The following is a 14,873-nucleotide window of genomic DNA, read 5'->3' on the forward strand; positions in this document are numbered from 1 at the left end:
TTATCTGTAATTACTCCCCGAGTACTTTTGGAATCAAGTTCAAGCTTTTTCCCATTTCATTGGATTGCCCTTAACCCGTCTGAATGTATTTCCAATGCTTAGTTTTAAATATCTTCCAAAAGGTATACTGAAGTTTTAACCCCCGTGTCTGAGGATCTGACCTTATTTAAAAATAAGATTCTTGCAGACATAATCAAATGAACACGAATTTATTAGAATGGTCCCTAATCCTTATAATAGCCTTATAATAAGAGGAAAACACAATGCAAAGGCGGAGACAGGAGACATACAGGGAGAAGACGGCCACGTGAGGGCAGAGGCAGACTCTGGGGTGATGCCAGACCGAGGAGAGCCATGGATTGCTGACAACTATCAGAAGCTATTAGAAGCAAGAAAGGATTCACACCTGCAGGTTTCAGAGGGAGTATGAACCTACTGACCCCTTGATTTCAGATTCTTAGCCTCCAGAATCGCGAGACAATCAATTTCTGCTTTTAAGCCACCTGGTTTGTGGTACTTTGTTACAGCAGCCCTGGAAATCTAATACAATTATAGAGAGGTGATTGAGGATCATAAATACAATCCATTTCAAATCATGAGAGAAATGGTGCTTTTACAGTTTAAAGTGGGTCTTCTATATAAGTATAATTTCATTTTTTAATATAAAATACCGCAAATGAGTACTAATAATCACCTGCATCTGTATACTTCTTACTAGTTTATCAAAGCACTTTCAAATACAATATTTCCCCCAAATGCTGACTATCATATAACATGCCACATAAAGCAAGTATTGTATCATTTTGCAATGTGAACAGAATACTGGGAAAATTTTAATATCCCTTCACTGATATGTACATTCAAATTACTTATTCTTTCTAAAATTCATAGTTTGTAAGTAAAAGAGATGGCAATTATATTCTAACTGCTGATTCCGAACTTTAAGTTCAAGTCACTATGCCTCAAAATCTCATGTTTTTAAAGCATAGATTCCATTTTCCTGATTCTTATCATTAACTAGAAACAGGACAAAGGATGGTGTATTTACATAAAAGCAGTCAAGAAGGTCTTCATGTCTGAAGAAATTTTTAATGTTTATTTATTTATTTTGAGAGAGAGTGAGAGGGTGCATGCATGTGTGAGAGGAGAGACAGAGAAAGGGGGAGAGAAAGAGAGATAATCCCAAGCAGGCTTCACACAGTCAGTGGCATCTTGAGCCAAAATCAAGAGTCAGATGCCTGAACATGCGAGCCATCCACGCACCCCTAAATTTTTTATTTTTTTTTAATTTAATGAAATATTTGGGATCATTTTATGAAAAATGAAAGTTAGATATTCCTTTAGGTCTTATTAAGAAGTTATCTGGTCCTAGAATTCCGTTACTGCTTTTCTAATCTTGCAGTTAGCTCTCTCCTCTATACATCTATCCTATGTGTGATACATTTTTCTCTCTGAACATTCATGCAGTTTTTGGGCTCTAACAGTTGCCAGAACTAAATGTCATGCCAAAATTCCAGGACTCAGCAGAAGCAAATAGCAAGATTGGCTAGATGCCTTAGGACAAAATCATGATCATGGCCACTGCACAAAATGGTATCTGTGCAAAGAGACATTCCGTTTCTTTCAATTATAACTTTTGGAGTCTTAATTTTCATGTCAAGGGTATTTGGGAAGATTGAGCTTCTTATGAGTATTTGTATAGCACTTAAAATTTAAACAAGTGGAAAATTCCATCATTTTCTACTTAGATACTTATTTCCTTCAGATATTTTGACTTATTATCTAGAAAGTTTTATTCATTTACTGAAAATTCTAGATGTAGAAAGGTACATAAGCCTTATGTAATAATAAGCCTTATGTAATGAAAAGGAGGTGAGGAAGGGGTAAGTGAATCTTGCTTATCATTTTCACTTTGTGTCATAAAACCATCACTTCCAAACACAAATTGCTCACTTAACAACACTAAGTGTGGTGCTGCAGAACACTTCTATGGCTTTCTCAAGTTAATTTGGCAAAACTTCACGTACTTTTAAAATGCTGCAACACAAGGGTTCTGCGGATAAGGTACCTGTGAGTTGAGGAATCTGGTAACCATGTTTTAGATTCTGAAAGAATGTAAGATTCAAACCTGTATTCACATTCTCAACAAGTGCTCAATACATATCCCACATGGTGATTTTCTTGTAGAAATATTCTCTTTTGTTCAAATTCTATTTACTGTGAATTGAAACATAAAAATATAATGTTGAAACCCATTTGTTGGTATTTTACTGTTTTTAAGCATATAAGACTCTGATTTTGGTTGAAATTACTTTTCTTTGGGTTGAAACAATTGTTATATTTTTTTCCAGGACTAAAATTTAATATTCGTTAAGAGAGCAGCATGATATCTGAGAACAGAGATCCCAGAATCAGATTATCTGCATTTAATTACTAGGCCACCCCTATCCCCTCCTACATATATTAGCTGTGTGATCTTAGACAATAACTTAACATCTCTGTACTTCAATTTCTAGTTTGTAAGATAAGGATTAGGACAGTTGCTGTCTAATAGTTATTTGCAATTAATTATTAAAGAAGTTAATATATGTAAAAAATTCAGAATATTGTCTGACAAATTATTAAGCACTGTAACTATGATCTATTATGAACAAATACTGTGGGATGTATCAAAATAATGTTGTTGGGATAAATATCAGAAAGGAGAATTATAACAGACAACAGACAAAACCAACCCTAGAAACAACACTCTGCTTCTTAGTCTCTCACTTTTTATGTAAACAGATCTATATTCATGTAGCACTCATTGACTTAGAAAAACAGATGACCATATCTGTCAGGAAGGAAGCTAAATTTTCAACACTGAAACATGTACTAAATACTGTTTTAACACATTTGAAATCATCTGGTTTCAACTAGCTTTTGATTTTGTAAAATCATTGGAAGTTTGGAAGCTCCTAAAATTATCAGATTCAGGAAGCTGCAAATCTCCCTTTAAGTGGTTAAGTAAGACAGTGATTCAATATTTACAAAGGCCCCACGATAAATTATAAATTAAATATCAAAGATATAACCTACATGTGAACTTCATGAGTACATGTCCTTTGAACTTGTCAAATAATTAAAGTTAGAATATGTATGTAATTTACAATCTTCCTCTATCAGAATTTTAAAGTATATAAAATGCATCCTTCTTAAATTTGTGGGGAAAAACACAAATTATCCTAAAGATACCATTATTTATTGACTAAAATATGCTGAAATATGTTAGTATACTCAAATATAGATGTTCCAAAGAATCTATCTATACATTCAGGGAGTTTTGCCGCCATTCATCTCTTGATATAATTATTTGCTTGCACTGATTACATTTAATAAATTTTGACTCCAGGGATATAATGTGAAACCTTACAGATAATTTTCTGAGGTCTTTACGGTTGACAAAATGTTAGAATATGCTGCAACTAATTACCCTACAATGAAATTCATCATTGAGATGAAGAAAAAGAGTATTTTTATTCACTGAGTACATACATCATAGAGCTATAATGTAAATAAATATGGAAAATTTAAATGTATTCAAATAACTGAACACATTCATGGGCTCAAAATACTAAAATGTCTTTCTTCTAATAATAGTAAACAATGAAGTAGTTCAAGTAACTGAATTTACAGTTATATAGCAGGATGTTCATGAGGTGCATTTCTTGGGATCTAACGATAATTGTATACACACAAAACTGGGTGCTTGTATGTGAGATGTATGTATCTGCAGGCTTTTGTCTAGTATTCAATTTAGATTTTTAGCATTGTAGTTATACTTTAGTATCTAAATTCCATTATGATATAGTAGTTGAAAAAATTACAACTATTTTATTTATTAACTAGACCAACTGCAGACTTTGAAAGCAGCCTGGCCAGAGTAAAAAGTTGCCACTGAATCTGACACTTTTAACTTGGGATAACAAACTTGGAGAGGGAAAAATATTAAATCAGCCTGAAAATTATGGGGATGAAATGCAAATCTGAAATTGCCTTTTGGTCTCTTAGGAGAATAAATCCAGGTAATGGTGAAGAGGGAAGAAGAAAATTTCCTTCTAGAAACCCTTATCAGTTGAATCAACTCTAATATTCAGTGAGCTGTTAAGTGTTGCAGAAAATTTGCACTTACATCTAAACGGTCAAGAGGCAAACCACACTTTTTCTTGTTTAACTTTGCTTCAAAGTTTCAGAATGGTATAGAGTAACAATGGAAAATCTGACAAAATATAATAGGTAATGAGTTCCATTCGTACTTTTTGGACACTCACTCTTCTGATCTTCAGCTCACTAACATCTATTTCATGTTCTGCTCCTGTATCAGTTTAGAATCTCTATGTATTTAACTAATTGATCAGTGTCTTTAGATTTGTGTGTATATGTAAATACTGCTCCTTTTTTATAGACTTAATTTGTCTATGGTATTTTCATGCTTAGAGTGTCATTCTGTTAATTTTAGCCATTAGCTAACCTAACATAATCTACAGTTCAAGACAGTAATACCAGTCACTCAAAAGATATAAAGATGATCGAGATGTAACAAAAGCAAAAATTGTATTGGTGTCAAGTCTTGTAATTTGTGTGGTTAAAAGTGCAACTGAAAGGGAAGCAGAGATACCTAATGGAAAATACTAGATCAGGTAAGGTTTGGACATTTTCCAGGTATCAATGGTTACTCATTGTTAAAAAATGTGTTTATTAGCAGGAATAAATGAATGCTGGTGTATATAAACCAAGTCAAGTTATCACAATTTTCCTCACTCATTCTTTATTTTTGTATCCATGGTTAGTGAATCAAACAACCATTAAAAGTCATTAAGTTATTCTCTGAACATCTTCCAGTACTTACAATATGCTATGAAGTCTCAGGATTACAGAGATAGAATACATGTGAGCTCCCTCTGTCATAGACAGTAGTGAAATATGGATTGAAAAATACAAAAGTAATAAGTGCAAAGGTAGACATATGGTTCTGTGGAAGCAGAGAGAATCTTCAAACTTACTCTTTTGATGGGACATTTCTGTTAGATCTCAAAGGATTAGTCTATATGCTAGCCAAAAATAGAAAGTATTTTAGAGAGAAACCTAGTATGGCTGGCACACACAGCGGGAGGGATAGATATCAGAAGCAGCTGCTGGGGAAAGACCTCACATTCCCTACTAAGATTTACATTTATGCTGAGGATCAGGAGGAGTCAATGGTAATTATGGCTTTATCATTATTTTTCTTTTTATTTGCAATATGGAATGAGGCATGAAGCATATTCTTAATTGATATGAGGGTAATGGGAAATCTCCAGTGAGAGGACTGATAAAATTCTAGAGGAATTGATCAGAAATGATATAAACTAAAGCAGTGACTGAAGAAGTTAGAGGGTAGGACAGATTGTAGAAATACCATCCAGGCATAGTTGATGGGCCTTTAATATCATAAGTGGGCAGCAGCAATGAGAATGATTCTGAGGTCATGACACTGTTAAGGTGTCAGTCAGGATTCAATCAGGAAAACAGGAAACATACTAAATATTTCAAGCCCTAAGAAATTAAGATTTGCCATTGGTTACTAGAGGTTGGTAAGGTATAAAAGTAAAAAAGAATAGACTCTAGAATCTCAAGAAGCAGATTTCCCCTCAATGGTTAAAGAACAGAATAATCAGAAGCAAGGATTTTGATGACAAGCCCTTCAAGGCGGCATTCATTCTTTCAGGGAAGATTTCAGTACTAGGTGTACTTGGGCCTCTGAGGAGGGTCCTCCCTAGTTGTCCATCTTAGGGGATTCAGCAAATCTAGTACAAAGAGCGTTCAAAGAAGGTTCAAAGAAGGTTGAGTCTATTCTCTGCTGCTATTACACTGAGGCCAACAGGGACTATGAAAAAAGAATCTCCTCCCCATTTGACATATTCCATCCATCTTCTATGGCTTCCACTTTGCAAGACCTAACAGGAAGTCAGGGGATGAAGGAGTGTGAGGAATTCAGTCTTCAGAAGCTCAGCCCTAGCAACAAAGAACAGTATATCAAGGGTGAATGTGCACCTGAGAGACAACAAATAAATACTTGGTTATAATTAGTAGTTGATCTTGGCATTTCATGGTAAAGAAAAGAACTGAAGTAAATTTGAAAATTTCAATCTTGGAATGGCTGATTTAACATGAAAAGATATGGCAGATATTGGGTTTAGAACGAGGCAATCTGTGTTCTTTTATTTCTTTTGTTTTGTTTATAAACCTCATTGACTTTACCTCCTACTAGTGTTGGACTTTATGTCAATAACTTACGATCTCTATGCCTTGGATTTCTCATTTATAGCATGGAGATTATAGTACCTATCTCATGTTAAATTGTACAGGAGAGTTAACTTTGTTATCATTTGAAAATTTTCCATTATACAGGATTTTAAAATTCATAAGAAGGGATGATAGGTCCATGGAGGGCATATTGATAATGAGTATATGTCCACGTTGTCCGCCAGCATTTAAATTGTTGATGTTAAAATATGTATCATTTTAAGAACACACACATACACACACACACACACACACACACACACACACACAAAATCCAGAAAACCTAAAGGTAATTACATGAAGGAAAGCAAAGGATTATTCTTTTAGAGGAGAAAGGTAATCATTACGCTCCTGTGATCAAGAATCATGAAAACATAGAAATGACAGAGATGACAATCAAAAAACAGGCCAAATGACCTGAAAATTAGGAATATACTTATGATATTTTTCTAAAGCTATTTAGGTGGAGTTTAGAGAAAAGTCTTTGCCATAGGGTGCATAAGAAATGCCAGTAGTGATATATTAATCAGGAAAATCTCAATCTTTGGGAACCGAGAAAGACATCAGTGGAAGTAAGCAGCAGAAGACAGTAAAGAAGTCAACTGGAGAAATGACACAAAGGAGGTGGAAAGCAGGTGACCAAGGACTCACTTCGAGAGATTAGCTTTCTGAAGTTGGAAGTACATATCCTTCATAGATAGTCAGTGGTGTTTAGCATAGGGAAGAATGAAATTGAGGCTCTTTTTTTCCAAAATAAAAAGAAACATAGAGAAATAAAATGGCTGCACTAGCCTCAGTGGTAAATTGGTTTTGTAATTAGGTCACACCCATAAGCAAGGAAATGAGCGAATGGCAGTTTCTGAGGAGGACATTGTAATAAGTCAGTGAGAACTGGTTTTCAAATGTCAGTCCCACTATTTACCATCTGCCTAACTTGAAACAATCTGTTTAAGCTCTCTACAACAGCAAAAGGGAACGATAATTTCCTACTGATAAGATCATATAAAACATTTAGTACAGTTCTTGACACATAGGAAGTGGTTCATTTTGAAAATCATGATGATGATGATGGTAAAGACGATAATGAAAATAGTGATGACTAAGAAATTGAAATAATCAACCATGGTGCCAGTGTGGATAAGGAAAATGCAGTTCTGGAGAGAGAGTGGTTAGCATAAAGAACTGGGAGTGATCCATGGAATGAAAACATTTTTAATATGTGACTCATCCTGGAACATTTACTTGGCTGGCTGAATTTGAGTCCTATGGTTCAAGTCTTCTAAACCACATTGGCTCTCTATGGCTCCAGCCTGGGGTTTCTTAATTCATTGCTACTCCAGAATTCAAGAATATTGTTTGGCTAAAGATTATTACATGTAACAAAATGGATATATATATGTGTATATATATATATATATATACTTGTTTTTATATATATACACATATATACATTTATATTTAAAATGCTATAGATTGTTAGAGAAGTTTTAATTACAAAATAAAGAAATAATAGGAATAACAAAATATATACAAAACTAGTATTATAAATATTTTCAAGTTCCTTCAATATGTGGCATTTATTAACAATGCATTCTTATTTTAATGATTCACACAGGGTTAATCCTTGGCATATCTGCTTTCACTATCTAACTGGCAATTTTTAGAATATAAAATATTTATATCCTAATTACAGGATCTATTTATATGTTTTCATAAACTTTGGAACATATTTTTTAAAATTTTCATTAAAGGAATTCTTAACATCTGAGACCATATGCATATTCACAAACACTATTTTGGAATCAATATGAAAAAGTACAATACTCTAAAGTTTCACCTATCCAGACTCTTGATTATACACATTAACATATTTGTTGTAACAAATTATACGGCATTTTTGGAGAATCACTCAAAGTGAAGGAAAAATATATTTCTTATATTAACTTAAAATCACATGAGAGGAGGCCTATATTAGATAGCTAAGAAAAAGATCTGACTTCCTTCCTTCCTTTCTCCTTTCCTACTTTCCTCTTTCTTTCTTTCTTTCTTTCTTTCTTTCTTTCTTTCTTTCTTTCTTTCTTTCTTTCTGGAATAGTCTTATGGTTTTCTATAGTGGCTGCACCATTTATATTCCCACCAGCAAGACACAAGGGTTCCAATTTGTCCCTATCCTTTCCAACACTTCCTAATTTTTTATATATATTTCTTTAAGTAAAATCATATTTAATAATGGCCATTCTAATGGGTACAATATGGCATCCCTTTGTGGTTTTTGATTTGTACTTCCCTAATGATTGGTGGTATTGAGTATATTTTCATGTGTTCTTTGGACATTTTTATATCTTCTTTAGAAAAATAACCATTCAAGTCCTTTTGTCATTTTAATTGAATTTTCTGTTTTTCTTTGTTGTCATTGTTGAGTTATAGGCATTTTTTATATGCTCTGGGTAAGACTCTCTTATTAGATATAATAGATTAGACAAATATTTTATTCCATTCTGTTAGCTCCATTTTTGCTCTGTTGATGGTGTATTCAAAATAAAAATTGCACAAAAGCTTTTAATTTTAGTGACATCAACTTGTCTATTTTCTCTTATATTGCTTACTCTTGGTGTCATATCCAAGAAATTATTGTCAAATCCAAGTCATAAACTTTTTACCCTGCTTTCTTATAAAAGTTTTATAGTTTTAAGTTTTATTTTTAAACTTTGATCATATTTTAGTTAATTTTTATGAGGTATAGGAGAAGCAATCAAGTTTATTTATTTTTTTAACAAATGAATATCTCATTTCCCAATACCATCTGTTAATACAGGTTTCCAATAGATGTGTCTTATTTAACTTCTTTCTGTTTATTTTTTCTGTTTCCATTTTTGTTTACCTCCAATTTTCTTTTTCCCTTCTTGTTACTTCCGTTCAGTTTTTCCCTCAGCAAAATACATATTGCATGCCACAAATGCTGCACCACAAATGCTGTTTTAGTCCCTCAGTCCCTAGCAGATAAATTTGCTGCTAGTATGGGACTTACAATCTAGTGTAAAAGGGAGATGGTGACAAAAAACAAATTTGTGTGTGTATGTGTATGTAAGTGTGTGTAATATTAAGTTAATCCATACAAAAAAAAAAAAAAGATGAGTACAATATAAATGAATGGTGGGCATTGCTCTATTTTTACATCAAGTGGCAAGAGACACCTTCTCAGATTAAGTAAAGACCTTCTCTTTGAGGAGAGACCTTAAAGAAGTGAAGAAAGAACTCTGGAGATATCCACAGAAGCGATTGTAAGAGTAAACGTCTCTAGACAAGAATATGGCTCTTTGAGGACCAGGAAGGCACCCGGGGGTGGCTGAAGTGAAGTGAACCCAGGGAGAGTGCTAGGGAATAAGGTGAGAAAGTGAGAGAATGCCATGACATGCAGGGCTAAGTAGTCATAGCATGGATATTGACTTCTATTATGAGTTACACATCTACTGTTCTGTGCGTTTAGCAGAGAGATGGCGTAACAACAAGTTGTTTTTCAGAGAACCATTGTCTTTGCCATGATGTGAATGTACTGGGAGGGTGGGAGTGTAAATTGACCATTTAAAATGCCACTAAAATACTTGATGTCACATATGTTTGAATGTAGTTGGAATTGAAAGTGGTAAGAGAAGATCTTAGCTATTTTGAAGATAGAGTTGACAATTTTTTTCTATTGAATTGGATGTGGAGTTGGAGATAAGAAGACAATCAAGAATAACTCCAAGACTTCAAGATGGAGAAACTGATGAAAAGACTACTTCATTTTTTTAAATGTATGTATTTATTTTAAGAGAGAAAGGGAGAAAGAGAGTTGGAGCGGGAGTCAGAGAGAGAAAGAGAATCCTAAGCAAGATCCACACTGTCAGTGCACAGCCCAACATGGGGCTTGATGGGAGGCATGATGGGGCGCTTGACTGAACCCACAGACCATGAGATTGTGGCCTGAGCCGAAATCAAGCATCAGACACTTAGCTGACTGAGCCACCAAGGCACCCCTAGAGTTATTCTTTATTGATAATTTTTTAGTATCTTTTGGGAAATTAAGCTGAGGGAGGAATATAATAAATATATTAGTGATGGAGTAAATTCTTAGTAGTTTTTGTTGTAACTAACTTTACTGGTGTACTTCAAATTAATATAATTTGAATCTGGAGGTGAATTTGTAATTTTAAGCTGTAGTTCTTTGCTCTTAAGCAAGGAATGTATATATTAGTAAGGCAACTGATGACCATAAAGCCTGATTAAGTTGTGTAAAGTCACACACCTAGCAGAGAATTTGAAAACAAAACAAAACAAAGAAAAACGAAATAAAACAATACAAGAAAAACTATTAATCTGAGACAGTGTGTCCTCCACTAAAACACATAATCAGTCCCTTTTTCTTTTTTTTTTTTTAAGTTTATTTATTTTTGAAGGAGGCATAGCTTGCATGAGAGTGGGGGTAGCCAGAGAGAATGAGGGAGAGAGAATGTATCCCAAGTAGGTTCTCCATCATCAGCATGGAGCCCAACTCACTTGCCTTGAAATAATGACTTGAGGCCAAAATCATGAGTAAGATGCTTAACCAACTGAGCCACACAGGCACCCCTATCATTCCCTTTTTCTAACTTAAGTTACATTTGCTTTGTGATATTGTGATTTCTAAAGCAAAATTACTTTACTGATTGGCTTCAAAAATGGGAAAGGAAATTTTTTTTTAAAATCTTTATTAGACCAACTAATTACCAAGACATAAAGTCCCCAAGATGTTGGCTATATATTTAACCTCCATTTAGTCCTATAAACATCACTTTGAGGAATGAGTTTCTCAGAGAATTACCCAAAGCCAGATACATACTTACATTCATTTTCATTATTTTCACAGAGGGTATTGTCTCTGATATGCCAAAGCAGAAGGACAGCGGTAGCCCCCTTAAGTATATGTTAAAGAGATTTGTTTTTTGATTTCTAGAAAGACATATTAAAATAAACAAAACAGGAAATTATATTTATGGAGCTGCTTTATATAAGGAAGATACAATGAATAAGGTATGTATTCGATTTCACATTCATACTGGACATTTCTTAGACCAAGAATAATACTCCTGGTGCACGTGGGTGGCTCAGTCAGTTGAGCATCTGACTTTGGCTCAGGTCATGATCTCACAGTCCTGGAGTTCAAATTCCATGTTGGGCTCTGTGCTGACAGCTCAAAGACTGGAGCATGCTTCAGATTCTGTCTCTCTCTCTCTCTCTCTCTCTGCTGTTCCCCAGCTCATATTTTGTCTCTGTCTCTGTCTCTTAACAATAAATAGACATTTAAGAAATTAAAAAAAAAAGTAAAGAATAGTACTCCTGATGATTGGTATATACATTAATAATCAAATCATGACAGTTACTTTCTTAATTTTACCTTGGATCTCGGTGTCTAAACTGCCTTTATTAAAGCTGTCACAGATGACAGGGGAAATGTTGCCCGTACGATTTTTGAAGATTCATGTTGCTAGATGAGTCTTCCTTCAAATTAAAAACTGTGTTAGAAAGTCAATAGCTTTGAGACTATCCTTTCATGACAATGCCCTGGATTTGTGACATCATTTGTTCCCAAGGAATTCAGTAAAACTGCTTCCAAAAGCCACTCAAAGAAAGAGAATACTTAGAATTTGGCATGTCTATATAGTTGTAAGTCAGTCTTTTATTACCTCCTCTAACAATCACTGACATTGTAAATTTTGTGGAAGATTAATTAGATAAACAACTATTCACCAAAAGAACCATATATCTAAGCAGGAATGAATCCTACACTCTTATAGTTTACTTGCTCATTCATTCAGCAAATAGTTACTGAACTGACACTCAGTGCCAAGCAAGCATCTTAGCACAAAAGTAACACTATTGAGTAAGCAATGTCTGGATTCAAAGAACAACTAGTCAAATTAAAAAGACAAAGGCATGCAGATGAATCTGGGTAGAATGCACTAAGTGGTATATTAAAGGAAAGTCAAGGGCCTGGGAAAACACAGATGAGGACATGGCCAGGTATAGTGGAGGATGGCCCCAAGTCATCAAAACTCTAGTCTTTTTGTTTCTACTGTGACTGTCTTTGCTTTTTTTTTTCTTTCTGCCTTAGTTTTTATTTCTTCTCTATTTAGAAAATATCTTTTTCCATTGTGTCCTGGACTAGGATGAACATAGAAAGTTAAAGATAAATATGAATTATAGTTTATTGACATTTATTATTAAAATTAATTTTTATTAAAACAATTATTTTTAAATAAAATAGCCCATTATTCTACTAAATCTGTTAGGCTCACTATATGAAATAGCTGTTTGGAAACTAAACTTCTGACAAAAATTTTAAGAGTATTTTTGTATCTATGTAAGTTAGGTTCAGTACCTATGAATGCAAGGTTATTCTGAATTCTAAAAGAAATCAATAATGATAGCACCGGCGATAATAGCAGTAATAACAGCTAGCACAAATAATGTGTTATGCTAGGCACTATTCTTAGCACTTGGCATGTAGTAAGTGTTTTAATTCCCACAACTAATGAGGTTAATGAGGTAGGGAGTATTATTAGTATTATTTTACAGATGAAGAAACTGAGGACTCACAGAGTTTAAATACCTTCCCCGGGGTCACAGAGCTAGTAAGAGAAGGAACCAGGATTTATTTCAGGTACTCTGGCTCCACAGCCTGGATTCTTTAACAGCTATGCTATAGTCATTATACTGTGGGAAGCTATACATTTGAATTTTATCATCATTACAAGTGAATGTTTTTGTTTGTATGGTTGGTTTTGGTTTCTGTGTTAATCCCTAAGATCATAACATTTTTTTTAAGTTTATTCATTTGGATAGAGAGAAAAGGAGAGAGAATCCCAAGCAGGCTCATGGGGCTGTCAGCACAGACCCCAGTGCAGGGCTCATTATCACAAACCACGAGATCAAGACCTGAGCTGAAATCCAGAGTCAGCTGAGCCACCCAGGCGCCTGGAGAACGTTTTTGTTTGTTTGCTGTTTTGAAAACAATTTATGGTCATTTTCATCAACTTTTCTTGGAGGGAAAGAGACTAAGTACTTTGCATTTTGTTTAATAATTCTAGACTTTTTGAAAAGTTTTGCCAGTTGTTTTCCTTTCATTTTAGGAACAACTCTTCATTTTTGGTATACTGTATCTTGATGTCATGACTTTTAAGAATTTATTTAATCCTTCAGCCTCAGTTTTACTAGCTATATTAAATTGAAGGAATAGCTTTTCTCTTGCTAAATTATTTTTAGAACTACCAAAAATTCTTGGAAGAGTCTTCAAATTCAACATGTGTTCAGTAAGTGTAAGCTTTTGCATTGGTATGCTTGTTTAAACTCCCTTTCCTTTATTTAGAATATATGTGAGTACCTATGCACACTGCCCTACAGCTCACCCTGCCAAACATTTTTTTTCTTTTTACATAAGTTTCTCTGAGTTTAAATCGTCACTCTTGCCTTTTGGAGCAGAAATTCACTAGGTCGTATTTGTCATTTCTCTTTTGAGCGACTGTCAACTCCTTCTTGAAAAATATAATTAATGCAGCTCTGTCTATGAGCAGAGTCATTGAGGTGTAAGAACACCTGATTTACTGTCAGAAGATGCAGGTAGAAAACCTAGGTCTGCCACTTAGTTTTGCTCCACTATGCCTCCATTTTTTCACCTGTAAAAAATGAAAATATTTACTCTCTCCTCCCTCTTGATATTTTGTCTGACTCCAGCCTACATGGAAATGCTTTGGAGAATTACAATGCAGGGGAAGGTATTACTATTATTGTCTGTACACCCCCGCTGTTCTTACAAATTTTCCACTCACTATTTTGCCACCTGGTGTGTGAGAAAAGTGAGACACATATTTTTTTTAAGAGAGAGAGAGAGAGACTCTATTTGCACTAATTATTGAAGAAAGGTTTGTTCTAACATCTGCTATAGGTATTTCTGGAATTCTTTTCTTAATTAGAATGTAAAAAGAAGTTACTTACTTCATTTATCTTCAATTAGCTATCAGAGAGGAAAACAGGAAAGACTGTTGTATTAGTCAGGGTATTCCAAAGAAACAGAAACAATGGGATAAGTATACATATATGTATGTATATATATGTAAGTATATACATATATATACATACATATACTTACATATATATACTTATTTATATATATAAATATATATATATTTATATATACTTATCCCATTGTTAAGCATATATTGATAAGTATATATATATATGTGTACCTTCAGAGATATGTCTCTAAAGAGATTTATTATAGAGGGTTGGCTCATGTAATAATGGAAGCTGAGAAGTCTCAAGGTTTGCAGTAGGTAAGCTGGAGGGAGACCCAGGAGAGAAGGATGGTATAGTTCAGTCCAAGTTCAAAGACTGAGAGCCAGAAAAACTGATGTAATTTCTAGTCTGAAAGTCCACAGGCTTGTGTCCCAAGAAGAGCCCATTTTTCAGGTTAACTCTGAAGACAGGAAAAAAATCATTCTGGACTTCTGGTTTCTACATGTAAGGGGTTTGGA

At 34.1% G+C, this 14,873-nt stretch overlaps 1 pseudogene; it reads left to right on the forward strand.

The window, feature by feature from the left end:
- The first annotated feature begins 217 nt into the window (after positions 1-217).
- The window catches only part of LOC120227150, a 32,392-nt pseudogene continuing 17,736 nt past the window's right edge, over positions 218-14,873 (forward strand).

This window comes from Hyaena hyaena, unplaced genomic scaffold, assembly GCF_003009895.1.
Source record: "Hyaena hyaena isolate Hyena2069 unplaced genomic scaffold, ASM300989v1 scaffold_2017, whole genome shotgun sequence".
Lineage (NCBI taxonomy): Eukaryota > Metazoa > Chordata > Mammalia > Carnivora > Hyaenidae > Hyaena > Hyaena hyaena.